Source organism: Schistocerca serialis, chromosome 1, assembly GCF_023864345.2.
Source record: "Schistocerca serialis cubense isolate TAMUIC-IGC-003099 chromosome 1, iqSchSeri2.2, whole genome shotgun sequence".
Taxonomy (NCBI): domain Eukaryota; kingdom Metazoa; phylum Arthropoda; class Insecta; order Orthoptera; family Acrididae; genus Schistocerca; species Schistocerca serialis.
In genome coordinates this window covers 876,140,933-876,159,013 of record NC_064638.1, presented here as the reverse complement: position 1 = coordinate 876,159,013, position 18,081 = coordinate 876,140,933, and the positions used below count along the sequence as shown (strand labels likewise).

At 39.0% G+C, this 18,081-nt stretch overlaps 1 protein-coding gene across 1 annotated transcript in view; it reads right to left on the bottom strand.

Moving 5' to 3' along the window:
- The window catches only part of LOC126486396 (E3 ubiquitin-protein ligase TRIM37-like), a 305,290-nt gene that overhangs the window by 58,450 nt on the left and 228,759 nt on the right, over positions 1 to 18,081 (bottom strand).

Genomic DNA, 18,081 nt, shown 5'->3' with positions numbered 1-18,081 from the left:
CACATGTTAAACACGAAACCTGACATGCAATAGGTCAGTAGCAGAAGGATGTGGCATATGAAATTGGCCTACTAGTTTCCAATAATCTACAAATTCATAGAAAAGATGAAGTGTTCTGTGAAAAGGTGAAAGTAAGGTCTGTTCAAAATTTCTTTTACAATACCATTTTCTACTAAATCTTCAAAACAAGTCTCATTGAAAAACAAAAAAGATACATGTTTTAAGCCAGCCCCCCCCCCCCTTCCCCCAAACAGTGGATTTAATTTCCAACATGGGCTAACAATACTACATAAACTGAGGCAAAGTAGCTTGAAAGATCATGCTACAAATAAAGTCTAAACTTGGGCTTTTTGTTTTTCATTGATTAAAGGCACAATGAATATGAAACTTTGAACAACAACTTAGAAGCATTAAGGTCTTCCAATATAAAATATCATTCACATACTGCTTTCTAAATTTCTAAAAAATAAATTCAGACCTGATTTTCATAAAAATTACTCAAATACTCACATTCAGTCTACTTTTAAAAAATATGTTTTCAATTATTGATATCAAACTAATCACAGTTGGAAAGAGCAGGTTTTCAAGCATCCAGAAAATCATATTTGATTCTCCAATACGTGCTAATAATAACTGAAAACGATGGATAAATTTTGAGGAAATGTACCATGGCAGAGAGCTACCAGTCAACAACCTGTTGACTGTGTGGTGTCGTCTGTGGTTTTTATTCGTATTGTACCAAGTAATATCTCACTAAATTGCTTTGGTCCATAATGACAATGCCACAACTGGTTCAAAAATAGGAACTGCCAACCCTATCCCATCGGGGTCACACTGTAGATTTGCGATACCATCCACGGTGGTTTCTTTGTCCAGATTCCTGAGCCTGTAACTTGGTTCCTTAACTTTGGTTCCAAAGCCTTGTCATGGTACGTGCCTGCTTAAAATTCCATTTGCTAAGTACCTTATCTCCAGCTGACAAACCAATTTGGATTTTAAACTCCTCAACATAGCAGTTTTTATGTTTTGAAATTTTGGAGCCACTTTCTGGGAGCTGATACTGTCAGCCAGATCATGATATTGAAGAAATATACAGAGTGTGAAAATAAGGTGGTGGGCTGGTACTAAACAAGCATCCTGTCTTTTGGGGCAATTAAATGAATGGCTGGAGTCTCGAGGATTCATAAATTTTATCAATGCATCATTTTTTTTCTGTTTATATGTCAATAACATTGTCAATCAACCATTCACTCTACCAACTCTATTATAAATGCAAAAGTTTGTGTCTGAATATGTTTGTTAGTCCTTCATGAAGAAACGGCTGAGCAGATCTGGAAGAAATTTGAAATGTAATTAGCCTACATGCAAATTAACACACAGGCTACGTAATTTCAAAAGTGTCTAGTACAAGGTATTTATCAATTTTAAGAATATAATGTGAAATGTGGAACAATAATTACTCTAGAAAATGTTACTTACTCTTCACTTTTGTATTGAACTGTATTTGTGAAAATGCTTTTATTGTTTTTGGGACACAATGACAATGTTATTTAAATGCTGCATGACACAAGACATTGTGCTTTTACACGTAGAATGTGGTAGGCTTTCAGTGAGGCTGCATTTGATTACGATTTACGAGTGTTTCCACAGGTAACAGGCCCGTATGGGAGGGTGGATGACATCATTGCACTTGTTGTTGTTGTTGTTGTTGTTGTTGTTGTCGTCTTCAGTCCTGAGACTAGTTTGATGCAGCTCTCCATGCTACTCTATTCTGTGCAAGCCTCTTCATGTCCCAGTACCTACTGCAGCCTACATCCTTCTGAATCTGCTTAGTATATTCATCTCTTGGTCTCCCTCTATGATTTTTACCCTCCACGGTGCCCTCCAGTACTAAATTGGTGCTCCCTTGATGCCTCAGAACATGTCCTACCAACCGATCCCTTCTTCTCGTCAAGTTGTGCCACAAACTCCTCTTCTCCCCAATTCTATTCAATACCTCCTCATTAGTTATGTGATCTACCCATCTAATCTTCAGCATTCTTCTGTAGCACCACATTTCGAAAGCCTCTATTCTCTTCTTGTCCAAACTATTTATTGTCCATGTTTCACTTCCATACATGGCTACACTCCATACAAATACTTACAAAAATGACTTCCTGACACTTAAATCAATATTCGACGTTAACAAATTTATCTTCTTCAGAAACGCTTTCCTTGCCATTGCCAGTCTACATTTTATATCCTCTCTACTTCGACCATCATCAGTTATTTTGCTCCCCAAATAGCAAAACTCATTTACTACTTTAAGTGTCTCATTTCCTAATCTAATTCCCTCAGCATCACGTGACTTAATTTGACTACATTCCATTATCCTCGTTTTGTTTTTGTTGATGTTCATCTTATACTCTCCTTTCAAGACTCTGTCCATTCCATTCAACTGCTCTTCCAAGTCCTTTGCTGTCTCTGACAGAATTACAATGTTATCGGCGAACCTCAAAGTTTTTATTTCTTCTCCATGGATTTTAATACCTACTCCGAATTTTTCTTTTGTTTCCTTCACTGCTTGCTCAATATACAGATTGAATAACATTGGGGAGAGTCTACAACCCTATTTAACTCCCTTCCCAACCATTGCTTCCCTTTCATGTCCCTCAACTCTGTAACTGCCGTCTACTTTCCGTACAAATTGTAAATAGCCTTTCGCTCCCTGTATTTTACCCCTGCCACCTTCAGAATTTGAAAGAGAGTATTCCAGTCAACATTGTCAAAAGCTTTCTCTAAGTCTACAAATGCTAGAAGCGTAGGTTTGCCTTTCCTTAATCTTTCTTCTAAGATAAGTCGTAGGGTCAGTATTGTCTCACGTGTTCCAACATTTCTACGGAATCCAAACTGATCTTCCCTGAGGTTGGCTTCTACCAGTTTTTCCATTCATCTCTTACAAACATTAAAAAATTGCGCTCCACCAAACTCTAACTGAGCTTGAGATCCGTCAGTTTCTCTCAGCATATTTGTTGATCAAACAGCCCATGGATGTACTGCCAGTCACTTGGACACTACGTACTGGCAGTACACCTGTGGAGTCTTCGATCTAGAAACTGCTTATTTTCTTTCTTTGTCGAGTTGTATGTTCATTACTCCTTCATGTTGAAGTGGCTGGATGGATTTGAATTAACTTTGGAATGGAGATGCCTATGCCCTGAGTTGGCACATCGGCTACCTTTTCTTCAAAAATTAAATAAAATGCTTTTCAAGTTGGGTGGTTAATGTGACTGCTGTTACTATGGGATGGGTAACACAAAAGAGTCAGCCATGAACGTTAACTGTCAAATAAATGTACTAAGTTCAGTGTTCAAATTAGTTGTTTCTTTAACTAAAAGAGTGATTTGTGAGCGATATATATATTCTGTCGTCATCTCCCATCATTTGAAATTTGGTGGCTTTCTTTCCGATTTCATGTGGTTTGTTGGGTCGTAAGTGGTTAGTACCTCAGTACCTCCCAGACATAACTTTTGTAACATGGTACACAGATGAATAATGAGTTTTGGAATTAAAATTTCTTTATAAATAACATTTTAGCCACAGATAACACCAAGGGATGCAGATAGTCATACATAAGGGCAATGTAACAGCCACGTAACAATTCTGTCAATTGCAGACTTAGCATGACCACACTACCATTTCCTTGGTACGCAGCATGTGACATACTGTAATGGTGTAAACTGTACACAACTACACTTTGGACTGAATCAATTTCATGCGATATGACTTGTCAATATATAAACACGAGAATATGGGCAACAGAACATGGACATCAAGATGTTGAAATGTAGCCCTATGCCATGGTACATTCTCTCAAAATTTGTCTGTCATTTTCAGGTACTGTTAACATACACTGGAAAACTGAACTTAATTATCTGGATGCTTGAAAACACGCTCTTTCCAACTGATTAATTTGAAATCAATTATGGAAAACCAATTTTCTAAAAGTAGACTGAAGGAGATCTATTTCTGTAATTTTTACGGAAATCAAGTTTAAACTGATTTTGTACAGATTCAGAAACTAGTAGGCGAATGCTTTTTGTATTGGAAAAGCTTCTGTTGCTAAGTAGTTGTGTTCATGTCTATCACAACTTTAATCAATGCAATATAAAAAGCTGAAGTTTACAACTTTATTTGTAGCATGTATAGTGTTTAGGGAAAGAGATAATGTGAATTGTTCAAGAAGTAGCTACATACAAGAATGAAAACTTTCAACTTCCGCTTATTATAATTTAATTAACACCATACTGGGAGAGTGCAATTACAAATGTCTTTATTGCACCAGCTCAAAAGCCCAACAGACACTAAGATCAATGGGGGCAAAAAATGAGGTACATAATATAATTGATAGTTTACCCTTCAACTTTCTGTTAGCTTACTGAGACAATCATACCTCCCTCTGATATCTTTCCTCCCTTGGATATCTTTGTCACACACGGACGTCACAAATATTTATTTATACACGTAGTCCATTTGAAGAACTTACACTGATGATTTTTCTAGCAACTCTGCCTCAATTTATGTACCACTGTTAGCTGATGTTGGAAGTTAAACACACTGTTTGGTGGGGAGTGGAGTAAAACACATTTTTTTGAGATGAGACTTATTTTGAAGCTTTAATAGAAAACAGTATCGAGTATACCTTACTTTCACCTTTTCACGAAAATCATAATATTTTTGACAAATCTGTAGATTACTGGAAAATAGTAGGCGAATGAAATTTTCTATTTCACATGTTTGTGGTTCCAGGCTATTGTGTGTCAAGCTACATGTTTGGCATGCATTTACTTTACGAGGTATAAGAATCTGAAATTTACATTTTTTGTGCCGCAATTTTCATGCCCAACTTTGATTTAAATTATGTAGCATTGTTACCCCATACTTAATAACCAAGTACTCTTTTTTTGTGTTTAAAAGCATGTTATTTTTAATGGGCCCAGTTTGGAAAGTTTTACATAAAAGTTTTCTGGAAACTCAGGTCGAAAATAGCACATTTCTGACCTTTTAACAAAATCTTCAACTTTAAACCTAATTTATTCAGCATTGGGGTGCATACGTGAAACTTTATATTTGAGAACCTTGTGTTGTTAGGTTACTATGGTTAAAGTCTCTCATGTTTGTCATACCTTTGGCCCCCCAGATATAAGAAGCCAAACTTTGAAACTTTTTCAGGTGCAGATTTATCTGGGAAGTTTTGCCTGAAATTTTCTGGCAAGATATGGCTTGTAAAATTGTTTTTGTGTTATTCTCAAGAGAATGCATAAAGTTGCACAACATTGACAAATTTAATTTCTTTCAAAAACCATTGCCTGAGGTATAACAGCACAAAGTTGCCAAAATTCACACTAACTCTGTGCAAAGTCATGCCTAGAGTCAAACAAGTGACTGCATCTCAGCCAATATTGCTCCCATGAACATTAAACTTTACCCATGTTCATCAGGGACACATGAGATTGTACACATAAAGTTTAAATGAAATCCACGACGGTTGAGCAGGGAGGTGTAGGTGTCCCCAGACCATTCCACTGATGTTGATCACCATTCTTAATGTTGGATGATAAGGCTTAAGCATCCATCAGGAAGGACAACTGGCAATGCTTGAGGAACCCATCAGCACAGTAATATATAAAAATTGATGCTACACAAGAAGCAGACTGGATTTTGTGGACTCTATTGAAACATTACAGAGCTCGTGATACACACAGTCATCGTTGCTCTACTGGAAATTGCAACTGAACAAAGGGCAGACTGAGCATTACTACAGACCACAGAGGCTAAAAGTAATATTCAGATTAATAGATGAAATACTGTACAAAATTAATTATGACCCAACTGGGCGGAATGGTTGCTCATCACGACTGCTCACTTATGGCCAGGTATACTGAAGAAGTTTCTTGACATTCTGGCATCAGGTCACCTGTGATTTGCAAAGGCCTTTGATAAAAACAGAAGAAAGTATCATAGGCCAGATCTCCACCGATCTGTTGGACAATATATACACCAGCGCCCCAACAATGGAAGTATATGCCTCAGCTACTTTCAAGTAACACGATACCAAATACACCCGTTTTTACTTCACTTTACACATCAGAATTGCCTTTTTGGGCAGGTCTGCAATGTCAACAAATGGATAATATTGCAAACTAACTGCTACACCCACTATGCTATTACCACGGTGATACAAGACTACCAAAGCTCCAAAAATTGCCAAATTTCTTGTGCATGACATAATTTTGAAGCATGGAGCACCCTGTGTAATGCTACGCTGATCATAGAAGTGTGTTTCGTTCAAGACTGATGTAAGAAGTAATTTCGTGACAACACTGTCCTCAGGATGACAACTGCTTGCCATCCTCTAAAACATGGCCTCAAGAAACATTTTTAATACGACTTTGGCAAATATACTAATGTCTAACAGAGGACCTGATAGATGATACTGCCTGTCACAACAATCAGATAATGTACAGTAAAGGACGACATTAAAGGTTTCATCTTATTTTTCATGATCCACAAATGAGAGGTAGAAACATCAATGGGTACCTTGTTAACATTTCAGGTTGATGATTACAGCAAACAGCTCTTTACCACACCTCAAGAAGCAAGACAGCTGGGATGCATATAGTGCCATGTGTGGCACTATTTCGACTTAACCACTTCCTGTACTTTACTGCTGGTAAGTATTGCTTGTCTCTCTGGTTTGGGAGTGTGTATCTGGCCACACACTTTGTACACTGAGAGGAGCCACGAGGACAGAGGCCGTTGCTTGGTTGCCAGGCCATAAGTTTACAGCAGGCTTGTTGATATATGGCTGCCCGAGTGGACGGAATTATTGTGGACATGGGGAGATGAGCAGTCTTGAGGCACTGCAACTTGTGATTTATGTATTTGGTGAGAGTGTGTCTATGTTCCATGTACATCAGGCACACAGAGTTGTAGTGCAGCCACAATATTTGCATACTGTATTTACCTGATTATAAGATGATGTGATTTTCACATCTGTCAACACCTGCTTTCTTTGGGATTGGAATTATTATATTGTTCTTGAAGTCTGAGGGTATTTCGCCTGTCTCATTCATCTTGCTCACCAGATGGTAGAGTTTTGTCAGGACTGGCCTTGGGAGCAAGGTGTATGAGACAGGTGGAATACCCTCAGACTTCAAGAAGAATATAATAATTCCAATCCCAAAGAAAGCAGGTGTTGACAGATGTGAAAATTACCCAACTATCAGTTTAATAAGTCACGGCTGCAAAACACTAACACGAATTCTTTACAGACGAATGGAAAAACTGGTAGAAGCCGACCTTGGGGAATATCAGTTTGGATTCCGAAGAAATATTGGAACACGAGAGGCAATACTGACCTTACGACTTATTTTAGAAGAAAGATTAAGGAAAGGCAAACCTACGTTTCTAGCATTTGTAGACTTAGAGAAAGCTTTTGACAATGTTGACTGGAATGCTCTCTTTCAAATTCTAAAGGCGGCGGGGGTAAAATACAGGGAGCGAAACGCTATTTACAATTTGTACAGAAACCAGATGGCAGTTATAAGAGTCAAGGGGCACGAAAGGGAAGCAGTTGTTGGGAAGGGAGGGAGACAGGGTTGTAGACTCTCCCCGATGTTATTCAATCTGTATATTGAGCAAACAGTAAAGGAAACAAAAGAAAAATTCGGAGTAGGTATTAAAATGCATGGAGAAGAAATAAAAACTTTGAGGTTCGCCGATGACATTGTAATTCTGTCAGAGACAGCAAAGGACTTGGAAGAGCAGCTGAACGGAATGGACAGTGACTTGAAAGGAGGATATAAGATGAACATCAACAAAAGCGAAACGAGGATAATGGAATGTAGTCGAATTAAAACGGGTGATGCTGCGGGAATTAGATTAGGAAATGAGACACTTAAAGTAGTAAAGAAGTTTTGCTATTTGGAGAGCAAAATAACTGATGATGGTTGAAGTAGAGAAGATATAAAATGTAGACTGGCAATGGCAAGGAAAGCGTTTCTGAAGAAGAGAAATTTGTTAACATCGAGTATAGATTTAAGTATCAGGAAGTCGTTTCTGAAAGTATTTGTATGGAGTGTAGCCATGTATGGAAGTGAAACATGAACGATAAATAGTTTGGACAAGAAGAGAATAGAAGCTTTTGAAATGTGGTGCTACAGAAGAATGCTGAAGATTAGATGGGTAGATCACATAACTAACAAGGAGGTATTGAACAGAATTAGGGAGAAGAGCAGTTTGTGGCACAACTTGACGAGAAGAAGGGACCGGTTGGTAGGACATGTTCTGAGGCATCAAGGGATCACCAATTTAGTACTGGAGGGCAGCGTGGAGGGTAAAAATCGTAGAGGGAGACCAAGAGATGAATACACCAAGCAGATTCAGAAGGATGTAGGTTGCAGTAGGTACTGGGAGATGAAGAAACTTGCACAGGATAGTGTAGCATGGAGAGCTGCATCAAACCAGTCTCAGGACTGAAGACCACCACCACCACCACCACCACCACCACCACCACCACAACAACAACAACAACATGAGGTTTTTTTCCCAAATTCAGTGTTCAAAACATACTGAGTCATCTTATATTTGCAAATTAATCTATTTATGCTGAGATTAATATTTTTACATTGTTTAATGGAGATGGAATATATAGGGGTAATTTTACATTGACATTACAAGCTTTGGCAACTGAGATGAGGTGTAGATTTATTTTGAAGAATTTGGAAGGGCAGGGCTGGCAAATGATATTCATGTTCAAAGAAACTAAAAATTGCCACATATGCTGAAGCGCTCGATACAAATAATGTGACATTTGACTTGCACAGCATTTAGTGCATGGGATACACGAGAAACTATGAACTAGCCAATATAACAATCTATTTTGCTCTGCCAAAAATTTCACAATTTTGTGAAACACATGAGGAAATAGCACTAAATTCTATGACATTACAGACCCTGCTGTATTTGAACAGGTTTGTAACAAAAGTTCTCACACATGTATGAATACTGTGTAGGTACTTCAATGCAGCTTTTTAAGTAAAGGTAACATTCAAAAAACATTAACTGATTCTGAACTGAGTACAATATTTTATTTGATAGTGAAAGACTGTAATGATTTACTAAGTGGGTCGCAAATGAGAACATGATGGTAACATTGAGACATCTGAAACAAGAAGGAAAATAAATCCTGAATGAAAAGTCTAACAAATGAAATAATTTGTAGTAAAATGTCTGCAATTGTTGTCACAAGAATAAATTACAGCACCAAGACTCACCGTAGCGATAGTACCAACGTATGTCAGTAGATCACTGGATGAGCAAAATTTTGAGAATTGGCCTGACTCGTGATTGCAGTCTTATTTATATATTAGTTGCTGCTGTACATATGGCTTGCACCCCAGAAGGGTTGGAGGGGGAACAGTTATGTCAACTTGGTTAAGAACTAGTTGAGTGTGGGGAGGGGAGTAGTGAACATGCAGCAATTTACATCATGTTCTAAATCGTGGGAATATATACTGCGTACTATGGCTTTTTAGGAACATCTACCACATTTAAAAAACATTTTGCCTGAATCCATTTTGGCGCAAAATTTGAATTTTGTTTAAATTTTATCTTGTGTGTGTGTTTGTTCTGTACGCTTCTTAACTGTTTGTGTTGTCTTTTGCATGGTGTTCCTTTTGTGTGTAAATGGTGTGTCTTTGCACATTGTAGTGTATCCATTTTTCGCACACACACACACACACACACACACACACACACACACACACACACACACACCAAGATGAATGTAAACAAAATTCAAATTTGGTGCCAAACTCTCTGGTGAACAAATGAACACCGACTGGGCTGGGACACACAACAACCACAATTACACTGCATTTTGGTGAAGTGCAAGGTGTTTTTATGATCTTATTTGTGAAAATACGTGTTATATTTACATGTGCATCACAACACCTGACCACGAAGCTGAGAATAAAAGGGTTTGTCACACAAAAACTTAAGTAAGCACGAATATAAGCACGAAATATTGCAACAAATTAAATTACATAACTCCCAACAAAATTTCTCATCAACATCGTTTGGTTGCAGATGACCAGCTACCTGTAATAAATGATACACAAGTGGTCCGGAAAAATCCTGCACACCAAGTGTAAAGGTATTAACAAAAGGAAACTAACTATTGTTTGAACTAAATATCCACATAATTTTGTAATCATTTAATAAAAATGTTCACATTACAGAATAAATAAACGGAAACCCACTGATGATAGCACAGTGGTGCTGAAACATGTTTGGGTACTTGGAAAAAACGGTGTTTTGCATAACTGGCAGACCTGACATCCTACAATTTTAACTGCAAACATAGCAGACACAAGTAGCTGCAAATCCAAATTATGAATAAATAAAACACACTGTAATTTTGATTATCCAAGATATGTTTTTATATTATGTTATATTTACATATTATTTATATATTTATATTACGTTATATTTCTCAAGAGGCCTTGTGAAAAGAAAGTAATCATCTTATAATCAGGGTTTTCTTATAACTCGGATAAATACAGTAATTGATCATGGCAAGCAAACCTGATGGATACTACAACTACCATTACCCTACAATTACCTACGTACAGTGTATCAACAGATTGTGTAAACAACTGACTGAACTGAACTGAACTGGAGGCCCACAGTGGCTTGTGTGTGCTGCATAATTTTACAGGCATTGAATGAATATATGTTGTTAGGAAACAGTTAGATAGCTAGATTTTGTATGCTATGATTAGTCCTGCTGTTGTACTGGTTGGCTGTAACTACAGCAGCTCCTATTACTAATAGAGGCCATGTCTGTTTTCTGGTTCTAATACTGAGCAGTTTCAGGTTAGTTTTTGAGCTATTTCTTGTGTGTTGTATGTATCGGTGGACTGAGGTTCGAGTATAAAGGTGTATGTAACATCAGTATTCAGGTGGCAAACACCCAGGCTCCTGCAAAAGGGAAGCTTCATTCTTAATTATTCTTAATTGAATTTATATTTTTACTTTACTTAATTGGTTTTAATGATATGCATAGTAAATTTTTGATCCATATGGACTCAGTTTAGTTCTGAACTTGCTTACACTGTCTTCTTGTTCTATACAATACCATAATGAACATGAAGCTAAAGTAAAATAGATGTCTTTTCATTCCTGTTTTATTGCTTTTGAAGTAATATTTAATCCAAGAAACATACTATTTAGTTTGAATCATTTTAATAAATGTAAGATACTGTTCAGAAAAAAAGTCATATTTATAGTTCTATGATGCTACTTACTTATGTTATCAATAAACACATAAACATCATAGGCCTACGGTCAACCTGAACTCGATCAATCGTTCCAACCCTTTATCCTAAGGGCTCTACTTCACATACCAATATGAACCTTGGTTTCCCAGGATACAGACCATATGCATTATAGCACCAAACGTAAGACATGTAAGTTACAATCCAGATGACACAGTATGTAATTTTATAGCTGTATGGAAGGTTAGAATATCAGAAAGGCTATACAAAGACTACTAAACTATTACATACCAACATGTCAACACAGCTCTTGAGTATAACAAAAATGACAACAGTTGTATGTGAATATCAAAAGTCTTATCCCTCCATTTGTAACTGCCCACAAATCTTCAAACAGACCCTTGTAGATACATGTGGGATGTGTTGACACAACATGAACAACTGTGTGTTGTCCAGAACCACAGCTACAAGACTGTGCTGAAGATCTGCAGTACTTGTGAATAGTGTCTGCACATCTTCCACAACCTGTTCAGATTCAATACAGAGTAATCGAAATTGCCTGAGGCTGGTCAAACACAGGGGGTTTCTCCTTGATGCAGGTAGTTTAAGGCATTGTGCGGGACAGCTTTGTTTGCAGCAGTATTTCCATTCATCTATTACATTGAATTCAACTTCAGCAAGAATCTTGGCTCTGATAAGAGTGGGGTGTCTTGATCTTAATCTTTTTGGCTCCACAGGGAGTACACCATTCAATACTGGAAGGTCAGTGTTATTGACAATCTTCCAATATTCATGTAGTAGTGCACTCTTCTATCTGATATCAGGAGGTTTTCTGCTTCTGAGCTTAGCGTATGTTTGGATTGAGTGCTCCTTAAAAGAAAGTTTCCTGTCTAACATGATATCGAGGTATTTTGGATGCATGTTATGAAGAAGCTTGTCTCCCTCAAAACAGATGTCAAGTGCTCTGTATACCCATCTACTGGACAGATGAAAACATGCAACTTCTGTTTTCTATGAGTTAGACTGTGATCTCCATTAACGGAAGTATTGGCTTAAGATGTCTAGATCAGAAGTTAGGATTTCTTGAGTTGTTTCAATGTGTGAGTATTGCTCGATCATCCACAAAGTGTGACCAATCATCCGTGAAGTGTAGATCAACAATATGGGTTTCCAGCACATGGAACAAGATGACCTGCCTGATAGGCACTGTGCCTCAGTGGAAGTAACTACATTTGAATTTCCCAGAGATCATGATACTGTGACAACACAAGCAGAGTGCAAAGATTCACCCAAGTTCACTGACAGGTTCCAGATCCAGAACCAGGAAACTATGGCCCACTGCATTTTAGTGAGAAAAGGGAGCAATGTCATGTGCTGTGCATTATCTGCTATGGTGTAGCAGTTAATGACACTGGTCAGTGATCTGAGAGTCACAAGTTCAATTTCCGTCTCCTGCAATTATTTATCTTTAACATATGTGAATGCTGGAAGATTCTGGGACTTATTTACGTAATTTCATCATTTGCTAGAACATTCTATGTGTGAATAAATAGGAGCGCAACACTGCTGATGCAGACAGTTCAGATCAGTGTGAACTTTCGTGTGTGCACTCCGACAGTCATGCTTTCATTGTAAAGTGTTAGCTCAAGCTGATGACGCTGCTCTTTTAGCTGGTTCTATGTTTCAGATGACATGTGAAATTATCATTATTTTATTACAATAAAGAAGATGGCTGAGGTAAGTGGAGAGTGTCCAACTGACAGCCGTTTTAAGACAGATACACCAAAGAAAGAAAATATCATCACAATCATTATTCATTTCATCTCTTATTTGCTCCAACTTTTTTAAATGCATATTTTTGAAGTAATTGTATTAATACTCGTAATACCTGTCTTACTACCTGTAGGGCTGGCAGCACGTCATGAAATCTGTACTTATTATAAACTGAAGTCCCTCACCAAGTATTTCTGTGCGTATGTGAATGTTTATCTCTAGAACTACCATAGGAATTTTGATACTTTCTCATTAATACACAGACTGGTTCATGAGGAAGGTTCGTGTATACATTTTATTACTGCTACATCAGACAAATTGTTTGCTGTAGATATTTAATGTGATCTACGATAAGCTGAGGGCAACAGCCTTGCCGCAATGGTAAAACCGGTTCCCGTCAGATCACCGAAGTTAAGCATTATCAGGCTGGGCTAGTACTCGGATGGGTGACCATCCAGTCTGCTGAGCACTGTTGGGAAGTAGGGTGCACTCAGCCCTTGTGAGGCAAACTGCGAGGCTATCTGATGGAGAAGTAGTTGCTCCAGTCTCGTAAACTGACATAAGGCCAGGAGAGCGGTGTGCTGATGATGTGCCCCTCCACATCCGTATCCAGTGACACCTTCGGGCTGAGGATGTCACGGTGACCACTCAGTATTGTTGAGCCTTCGTGGCCTGTTTGGGTGGAGTTTAATTGTTTTTTTATGAGAAGCTGGGGAGGGTTGCTTGTAACATACACTCCTGGAAATGGAAAAAAGAACACATTGACTCCGGTGTGTCAGACCCACCATACTTGCTCCGGACACTGCGAGAGGGCTGTACAAGCAATGATCACATGCACGGCACAGCGGACACACCAGGAACCGCGGTGTTGGCCGTCGAATGGCGCTAGCTGCGCCGCATTTGTGCACCGCCGTCGTCAGTGTCAGCCAGTTTGCCGTGGGATACGAAGCTCCATCGCAGTCTTTAACACTGGTAGTATGCCGCGACAGCGTGGACGTGAACCGTATGTGCAGTAGACGGACTTTGAGCGAGGGCGTATAGTGGGCATGCGGGAGGCCGGGTGGACGTACCGCCGAATTGCTCAACACGTGGGGCGTGAGGTCTCCACAGCACATCGATGTTGTCGCCAGTGGTCGGCGGAAGGTGCATGTGCCCGTCGACCTGGGACCGGACCGCAGCGACGCACGGATGCACGCCAAGACCGTAGGATCATATGCAGTGCCGTAGGGGACCGCACTGCCACATCCCAGCAAATTAGGGACACTGTTGCTCCTGGGGTGTCGGCGAGGACCATTCGCAACCGTCTCCATGAAGCTGGGCTACGGTCCCGCACACCGTTAGGCCGTCTTCCGCTCACGCCCCAACATCGTGCAGCCCGCCTCCAGTGGTGTCGCGACAGGCGTGAATGGAGGGACGAATGGAGACGTGTCGTCTTCAGCGATGAGAGTCGCTTCTGCCTTGGTGCCAATGATGGTCGTATGCGTGGTTGGCGCCGTGCAGGTGAGCGCCACAATCAGGACTGCATATGACCGAGGCACACAGGGCCAACACCCCTGGCATCATGGTGTGGGGAGCGATCTCCTACACTGGCCGTACACCACTGGTGATCGTCGAGGGGACACTGAATAGTACACGGTACATCCAAACCGTCATCGAACCCATCGTTCTACCATTCCTAGACCGGCAAGGGAACTTGCTGTTCCAACAGGACAATGCACGTCCGCATGTATCCCGTGCCACCCAACGTGCTCTAGAAGGTGTAAGTCAACTACCCTGGCCAGCAAGATCTCCGGATCTGTCCCCCATTGAGCATGTTTGGGGCTGGATGAAGCGTCGTCTCACGCAGTCTGCACGTCCAGCACGAACGCTGGTACAACTGAGGCGCCAGGTGTAAATGGCATGGCAAGCCGTTCCACAGGACTACATCCAGCATCTCTACGATCGTCTCCATGGGAGAATAGCAGCCTGCATTGCTGCGAAAGGTGGATATACACTGTACTAGTGCCGACATTGTGCATGCTCTGTTGCCTGTGTCTATGTGCCTGTGGTTCTGTCAGTGTGATCATGTGATGTATCTGACCCCAGGAATGTGTCAATAAAGTTTCCCCTTCCTGGGACAATAAATTCACGGTGTTCTTATTTCAATTTCCAGGAGTGTACATTCATGTGAAGCATGTAAGATTACTGTTCTTACACCTCATTCAAATGTGGAAATGTGCATATGAGCTTAGCAAGCAATAGTGTTGGTGAGTTTTGAGATTAAGTAAAAATTTGGCGTTGAGATGATAAGTCAGTATTGCAAAATGATTCTACATTTAATTAAATTGCTGATCAGATAGCTCAGTTAAAAGCAGAATGATATAATATTCAGTGAAGTTAGATTATAGTGGAGAAAGCTAACAGTAAAAATAAATATGTGCTGTAAGGGGAGTCAAATGAAATGCAAACAGATAGAAAAAAGCAGGTAAACTGTTCATTATTTAAAAAGTAATCACAATAACTGTTAATACATTTATTCCACTGTGAGACCAGATGGTCAATATATTTACGGAAAAATGTTCACCATTGCCTATGGATCATGATTTTACCCAGGTGTCCACTCTTAGTTCAAAGCAAATCGACGCCCAAGAATGTCTTTCTTTAAACCCTGAAAAATACAGAAATTGTATGGGGAAAGATAGAGACTGTATGGAGAATACGTAAGGGCTTCCAGCGAAACTTCTGTAGTGCAGTCAAAATAATGTTGGCAACATGTCAGACAACTTGCATTTTCCGAATCTGAAGACGTAACTGAAACAAATATCTGCAGACTCGGATGTGGATTGTGAAGGTAGTGATGAGGAAAATAATGGAGGGCAGGAAAGTGATGAAAATTATTATTCTGTTGAGTATAAAAGACATTGTAAAAATAGTATTATTAATAGGGTGTAGAATAATAACCGCTACATCACTATAGGAGGCTATTTCATTTAACAGACAATCAGTTTCAGTCATGTGCCTATCTTGAGGTGGTTTATATTCATGTACATTTTTCCCTCCTCAGTGTTGGAGATCACTGCTTACATCAAAAACAAATATGATGGTGACTACATAGACATGAACGATACATTTGATAGTGGCTAAGCAACATGTGTTGTAAAATATTACAGTACTTACTTACAGCTTGTGTCTCCGTATCATTTTCCCATTACATTTATCACACTTTTTTACAAAAATATTTTGTTTCTTCCACCTTAACTGTATGTTAGACATCATGCTAATTATTGGTTCTTCCATATTATTCCTTTGATAAAGTGTGGCACTTTAGATGTTAGTAATATTATTCTTAATAATAGTAATAACATACTTATTTTTTATTTGAGGTACTAATGGAACAATACTGGCCCCTAATATGCTGACCTAACTGCCTGGAGTAATTACAAATGCTAAGAATACAACTGTATTTGACAGTGGGAGCCTTTTCATGAGTGATGATATGCTAATTGTGGCAAATAACAACAGGCACACAGCTTATTTCAATGGCTGGAGACGCCAGTCGTGTGAGGTGTACTTGCTTCTTTTTAATGTGTTTCCCTTTCTGAAGAAGACTCTGCCAAAAAGTTCAGTGTGTAACAGTAGTTTCTTTGTGCTTGACTGCAACTAAATGTGTCATCTTTATAATGAAAGTCTTTTTTGACTTCTTATTCATTGCTGGTGTATTTCATGGAGGATGGCAGAATTTTCATGACTTCTGGACTGATGATGAGCTTGGTGTCAATGTTTTCAGAATGACTATGTCCGAAAAACATTTCTGATTCCTAAGAAACACATTTACTATGACGATGCACCTTGTGACAAGAATAGTGAAAATTGATATGTAGGCTACCATAAAGATATGTCTGCCATATTTGTTGGTAATGCAAGTGTGGATTTTGTTAGTTCATACCATTCAAACAGCTAAATATGGAATAAAAATGTTCTGACTGGAGTCGATGTACTTGATTCTGTGCAACCTACACTGTCGCTAGGTCAACAAAGAAATGGCATAAGGTGAGTTTTTTCTGCATATGCTAAATGTTGCAGGCACCAATTCATGAGTAATTTTATTTACTAACAAGAATATATACGCTGCCTCAAAGCTTTGGTTCTGAGTCTGCCAGAAGATCAGCTCAAAAGAAGAACAACAATTACAAAACTAGCACATGACATGAAGTCAATGCTGGTAAAATGCAAACCCAAAGGGCCATGGCATAAAAACAATAAATTTTCTTTGGAACCAAAAACTTCTGGACTGATGATGAGCTTGGTGTCAATGTTTTCAGAATGACTATGTCCGAAAAACATTTCTGATTCCTAAGAAACACATTTACTATGACGATGCACCTTGTGACAAGAATAGTGAAAATTGATATGTAGGCTACCATAAAGATATGTCTGCCATATTTGTTGGTAATGCAAGTGTGGATTTTGTTAGTTCATACCATTCAAACAGCTAAATATGGAATAAAAATGTTCTGACTGGAGTCGATGTACTTGATTCTGTGCAACCTACACTGTCGCTAGGTCAACAAAGAAATGGCATAAGGTGAGTTTTTTCTGCATATGCTAAATGTTGCAGGCACCAATTCATGAGTAATTTTATTTACTAACAAGAATATATACGCTGCCTCAAAGCTTTGGTTCTGAGTCTGCCAGAAGATCAGCTCAAAAGAAGAACAACAATTACAAAACTAGCTCATGACATGAAGTCAATGCTGGTAAAATGCAAACCCAAAGGGCCATGGCATAAAAACAATAAATTTTCTTTGGAACCAAAGAACACAAAAGAAAAATATGCCCAGTCATGTTGCAAGGGCACAATAAAGACTTGCACCAGCAAGTATGCATGTGAGAAATGTGGAACTGGTACACACCCTTGTTTGCAATGAAAAAGCAGTTTGTGAAAAATGTCCATCCATAGACAACAATCAGACAGACACCAAGATGCACTCTGATTAGTTCAATAATT